This window comes from Pinus tabuliformis, chromosome 7 (assembly GCF_031772625.1).
Source record: "Pinus tabuliformis cultivar Carrire ecotype Pingquan chromosome 7, CPIR1, whole genome shotgun sequence".
Taxonomy (NCBI): Eukaryota; Viridiplantae; Streptophyta; class Pinopsida; order Pinales; family Pinaceae; genus Pinus; species Pinus tabuliformis.
The window spans coordinates 1398374458-1398380257 of NC_142293.1; positions in this window are offsets into that span (position 1 = coordinate 1398374458).

The window sequence follows — 5800 nt, forward strand, 5'->3', positions numbered from 1 at the left end:
GTGGTTTGAGTCAAGTCTACACACCATTGGTTTCACTTCTGCTACCTTTTGTCTTTAAGAAAAACCATAAAATTAACGCTTAAAGTAAAATCAACGTAGTAACTTTTATTTACTAGGGCTCTGAAACACCAATTTAGATCAGGCTAGTGTCTTGGAGTAGGAGAGTAATTAACTCTCCAAGACAACAAAACCAAACAAGTAGCTTATCTTGTGATAGAATAAATCCAATTGTCTCATTTGTACTCTGGGAAAGCTCCTCTTAAAGGAGAAGCACGAGCTCGTGTCCGAACCAGTGAGGGGATCAATCCTCCCTCGTTGGGAACGACGCCAGACACGCACGTATTACAAACGGTAAACCTCGGATTAACCATTGTCGAGGAGCCAGGGGTCACTTGTCGGTAAACCTTGGATTATTGTCAAGGAACCGGCAAGGGGATTGAGCTTGATACTCTGCCCTTGCGTGCTGTCGGAGTGTAGACTGTTCCCCCAGGTGCATTTGTTGCGGTTGGTAACCTTAGTGACCATTATCTTTAGGATTCTACCGAGGTGACGGTGGAGGGAAGATCCCACTGTACCTGGAGCAGATGTCAGCTAGACTCACTTGGATTTTCCGGGGGGTTCACTTCACTCGAGACGATTAAAGTGGAGGAACTTGTGCCGATCTATTCATTCAGCAGGTTGCCGGGGTAACTATTCCACCCGCCACTTCTGTACTGAATCCGGCGATGTTGGGTTTCATCTCCAACTAGCGTTTTCGGTTTGGAAGGCTACTGTTTGTGCTTGGTTTGACGCCCTAGATTCTTTAGGCGTGTGATTCAAATTTGTTTGGTTCTTTAGCGACTTTAGGTGGTTTGATTTGAGATTTTACTTTGTTTTCGTGTGTAGTAGTTAAAAGTTTTTAGCTGTGGCGGAATTACCGAGACAGTCCCGTAGACTTCGGGGCAAGTCACCTGAGATTGTTACCGGAACTGATTTGTTGAGGAAACTCCGTAGATCACGGGGTGGATCTCCTGAAGACGTCCCGAGTCAGTACGAAGGATTGAAGGTCCTTGTAACTCCTCCTAGTGGCAGTAAAGTAGGTTCACCTGAAGAAGGAGAATCTTCCTTGGTAGTCCATCCAGATTACCAAAGTCTAGAGACAGGTTATAATCCCGAAGCTGTTACAGTTTCTAAGCTTGCTGGTAGTTTTTCGTCTACTAGTGATATAGGCGAAGAACCTGAAATATCTGAGCCTGTTACTCCGACTTCTAGTGTTCCAGATTCACCAAGAATAGAACGAGTTATCACCGAAAATCTTCCTACTGGTTTGATTGCTATTGAAGAACTTGCTCCAGAGGAAGAAATAGGCATCTCTAACCTTGAAGATCAACTTACTATTGATCTAAGGGAGCGTGAATCTATCTTTTACAGTCCTCCTAGAAGTACTACTTGGTACCTTTCGTTAACTAACTATTTAGACAACTCAGGGTTAAGTTTTTCTCCACCTCGCACTCCTTTTCCACCTGGAGGTATTTATACTCCTGTAAATATGTCTGGTCAGTCGTCCGTGTTTACTCAAACTCCTGAATCTTTCTTAAACGGCGGTCCTTCTGTTCCCACTGGGTATCAGTCGCTTTCTGGTATCTTTGCGGGGGCATCTCCTCAACCCGTCGATCATGGGTTATTAGCTGGAAACAATGGTAATAGACCGTTGGGTGTAGGGGACATTTACATGATGTCAGGATCAGTTCCCGTTTCTCAACCTCAAGGTGGCCAATTACCGCCTGGGGGGCAACCTCAAGGTACACAAATTGTGTCTGGGGGGCAACCTCAAGGCCAGTATGTACCTATGGTACAATACATGCCTCAAGGTCAACCCCAGCCTCAATATGTACCCCAGGGTCAACCTCAGTATCAATATCAACCTCAAGGGTATCAACCTCAAGGTCAAGGTCAACCCCAGTATCAGTATTTACCCCAAGGTTATCAACCTCAAGGTCAATACTCGAGTCAAGGTTATCAACCACCTCAGGGTCAGTCTTATGTTCAAGGTCCGGGAAATGTACCTTTCAATTATCAACCCTACCCTCAACCTGGTTACGGATCTCAGTATCCTCAACCTGTTACGGGTCAATACCCCGGAATGATAGTGTGGGATCCATCCCAAGGTCAACAGGTGTTGCAGCCAAGTATACAGTTGTTACCTCAAGCTGGACAACCCGTAGTTTCTGGTTCACCCCAGCAACCGCAACCTGTCCAGTCAAATGTTCAAACTTCTGTAACTTCGGTAGTTACTCAGCCGCCAATTGCACCTAGTACTCCATCTCAAACGGCTGCTGCAACTACCGCTACATCTACCGCACTTACTTCTGGAGTATCGACAGCTCCGGTTTCTACTGTCTCTGCAACCACTCCTCAGGCATCTTTACCGTTGTCTGGATCTACGATTCAAACCACGGTCCAGATGCCCATAGGTCAGCCTGGTATAAGTACGGTTGTCACTACTCAACCTCAATTTGTTCAACAACCGTACCAGGGACAGTACCAACAAGGGCAAGCTGTCCAACAGCCGGTTTACCAGTATCAACCGTATCCTGGGTACACTTATCAACAACCTCAACAACCCCAATACGGTCCGGTTAATCCTGGTTTTCCAGGAGGATATAATATCCCTAATGCGATTCCTGTTCCTAGTTATCCTGGATATCCTCCTCCTAGGACTGGTCTTGTGACCCAGAGTTTTAGAGATCCTAACCGGCAATTACCGTTTATCGCAACTTTGGATTTACCAGATTTGACGCGCCTAACGAATGATCCAATTCAATATCTTCAGTTCTGGCCGCCAATGCCAAATAAGTTGCCCAGTGATATACCCAAGTTCGAAGGTAAGCCTGGAGAGGATCCGTCCAATCATGTGATGACTTACCACCTCTGGTGTGCTTTGAATTCTATCTCAGATGATTCGATCTGCTTACGTCTTTTCTAGCGTACACTCATTGGTCTCGTGGCCAAGTGGTACATTGAGTTACCACGGGCCTCTTTTTACAATTTTAGCCAGTTAGCTACCTCGTTCTTAACTCACTTTCAGTTGCCGGTCAGATACGATAACGGCACGGAGTTATTAACTTCACTAAAACAATCGACGTCCATGTATATTTCCGATCATATTCATGAGTGGAGACGTCGAAGAAGGTTAGTGAAAGTTTTTATTCCGGACCAAATCTTAGCTGAATGGTTTGTTAAATCATTATTACCGAAGATTACTGAAGATGTAGCTAAGGTCGGAGTAGTTACTGAGGAGCAAGTCATTGCTCAGGCGCAGTACCTTGACTTAGTTTATACTCAGTCAGGTACGTTACACGAGAAGATCCCAGATCTTCCAAAATCGAATCAAATCGCTGCTGCTCCTTCGGGATCTCATGCCGCTGATGGTATGATTGGTACGGTGAACACAAAGAGTAAGAAGAAGTCTTCCAAGAGTTCTACTACTCCTATAATCACCTTGCCTGATTCCCCGACAGGAGAGTCTTCTCCTGAACTTTCCGCCGATATTCACGCTGTAGAGTCATCTACGGCCAAATCAAAAAACGGTGGAAAGAAGAAAGGGAAGAAGAAGGCTAAAGCAGACAAGGCTCCGAAGGAGAAAACAGAAAAGTCGGAAACCAATGACGAAAAGCGCAAACCTCGATATCCTTGTCTTATTTATGAAGAGGATCATTTTACAAGAGATTGCCCTCATCGGGCCGAGGTTGTGAAAATAGTCAAAGGTTCTCCCACTCCTGCTGTGTTGAAAGATCCATTTCCAAAGCAGGAGAGTAAGATGATAGGTTCTTCCTCGACTGCCAGTGAAGAACCCATTTTGATGATGTCTCATGTGAGGATTGCGACTCGGTCGCAAGATTATGGTAGTAAGAATCCTGTTGATGGTAAGGAAGCAGAATCTTCTCATTCTAATCCATCAACCTCAGCTCCTGGTTCCGATCCACTACAGATCGAAAAACCTAACCCGGACTTAGTAATCAAACCGCCCGCTAAGGGTGTACTTCGAAGGTCTGCTTTCAATCCACATGCGAGAGCGGCCCAGAATTACAACATTGTTGAGGACTTAGCTGTTTCACCCTCAGCAATGTCGGATTTAGAAGTGCTGCAATCATGCCCAACACAACGGAAATTACTTTTGTCGGCTATCGGAGCTGTTGATGTTCAGGACCCGAATCTGATAATCCTCGATCTAGAAAATAGTACACCGCGTCTACCCCATCAAATGGCTTTCCAAATTCCAATGACAGTCAAAAACAGGCCTATTCATCGGACTGTGATTGATGAGGGAGCTTCTACGTGTATTATGTCGATTCAGTGTTGGAGATCGCTTGGTTCTCCTTCGCTGAACCAATCCCCGACCATCCTTAAGGCCTTTGATGGCCGTGGGTTCCGTCCGTTTGGTATTCTACAGGAATTGCCTATAGGGGTAGAAGGTAAAACCGTTAGTCTGGATGTGGAGGTGGTTGATGCCCCTCTAGACTACAACCTTCTTTTGGGTCGAAGTTGGTCATATGCTATGACAGCGGTCGTTTCATCGGTCTTCAGAATAATAAAGTTTCCACATAAAGTAAGATCGTGACAATTGATCAGCTGACATACTTTTCATCCGACCCAGCCTCTTCAGAGAGTATCCAGCATGTCGGTAAGATGACAATCCCTTATAGGGACGTTGGCGTAGGTTTAGTTAAAGATTCCGGTTTACTGGGAACTTTTCCTTTCCCTCCAATCAACGCAGACCCTTCATTTGCATCAATTCATATGATTACATTAGACACCATTATTTACGATGATCCTTGGATTGTCCCATCTGAATCTGAGATAGACTCATTCAGTGATGCTATGCCTTTGAGTCCATATGAAATTGCTTATGAAGCCGTCATGTCTTTTACCGACTCGCGTTCAACCCAAATCGACCAAATGAATGTGGTCAGTGAAGAGTCACTTTTCACATCAACCTTAGAACAGATAGCGTTTCCCGAAGTCGTGTCATCTGACGAGCAACTTCGCGAAATCCTAAGTGTAGACGATCTACCATGGGAAGATCTTCATCATAGATCTTCGTTTTTACCTGAGGATGATGTTTTTGAAAATGATTTTTCATCTATCTTTACCGCTGAATATGTCAAAGACGCTCAGAATCCAACGAAACATCCTGATTCTGAGTTGAATTTAGGGAATATTTCTCGCACTATTCCCATTGACATTTCAGTGAAGCCTGGAATTGAGGAAAACATTCATATAGGCGCCTCATGTACAGAAGATGAAATTCAAACTTACAAGGCCCTATTCCAAGAATTCCGCGATGTGTTTGCCTGGTCTTACGAGGAAATGCCAGGAATCGACCCTGCCATTGTTGTTCATGAAATAAAGACCTACCCGGACGCTAAACCCGTCCGGCAACGGTTGCGTCAGATTCACCCTCGGAAAGCGGCTGCGATTAAAGCAGAAGTCGAGAAGCTGTTGAAAGCTGGTTTCATTTATCCGATCCCGTTAACGGAATGGGTATCGAATATTGTTCCGGTTAACAAGAAACAAGGAACAATAAGAATCTGTATCGACTATAGGGATATCAATCAAGCTTGTCCCAAAGACAACTATCCAACACCTTATATCGATCAAATAATTGATGATTGTGCCGGAAGTGAAATGTTTTCCTTTATGGATGGTTTTTTGGGCTATAATCAAATCAATATTCTACCTACCGATCAACCAAAAACGGCATTCATTTGTCCATGGGGGACATTTGCTTACTGCAAATTACCTTTTGGGCTTAAGAATG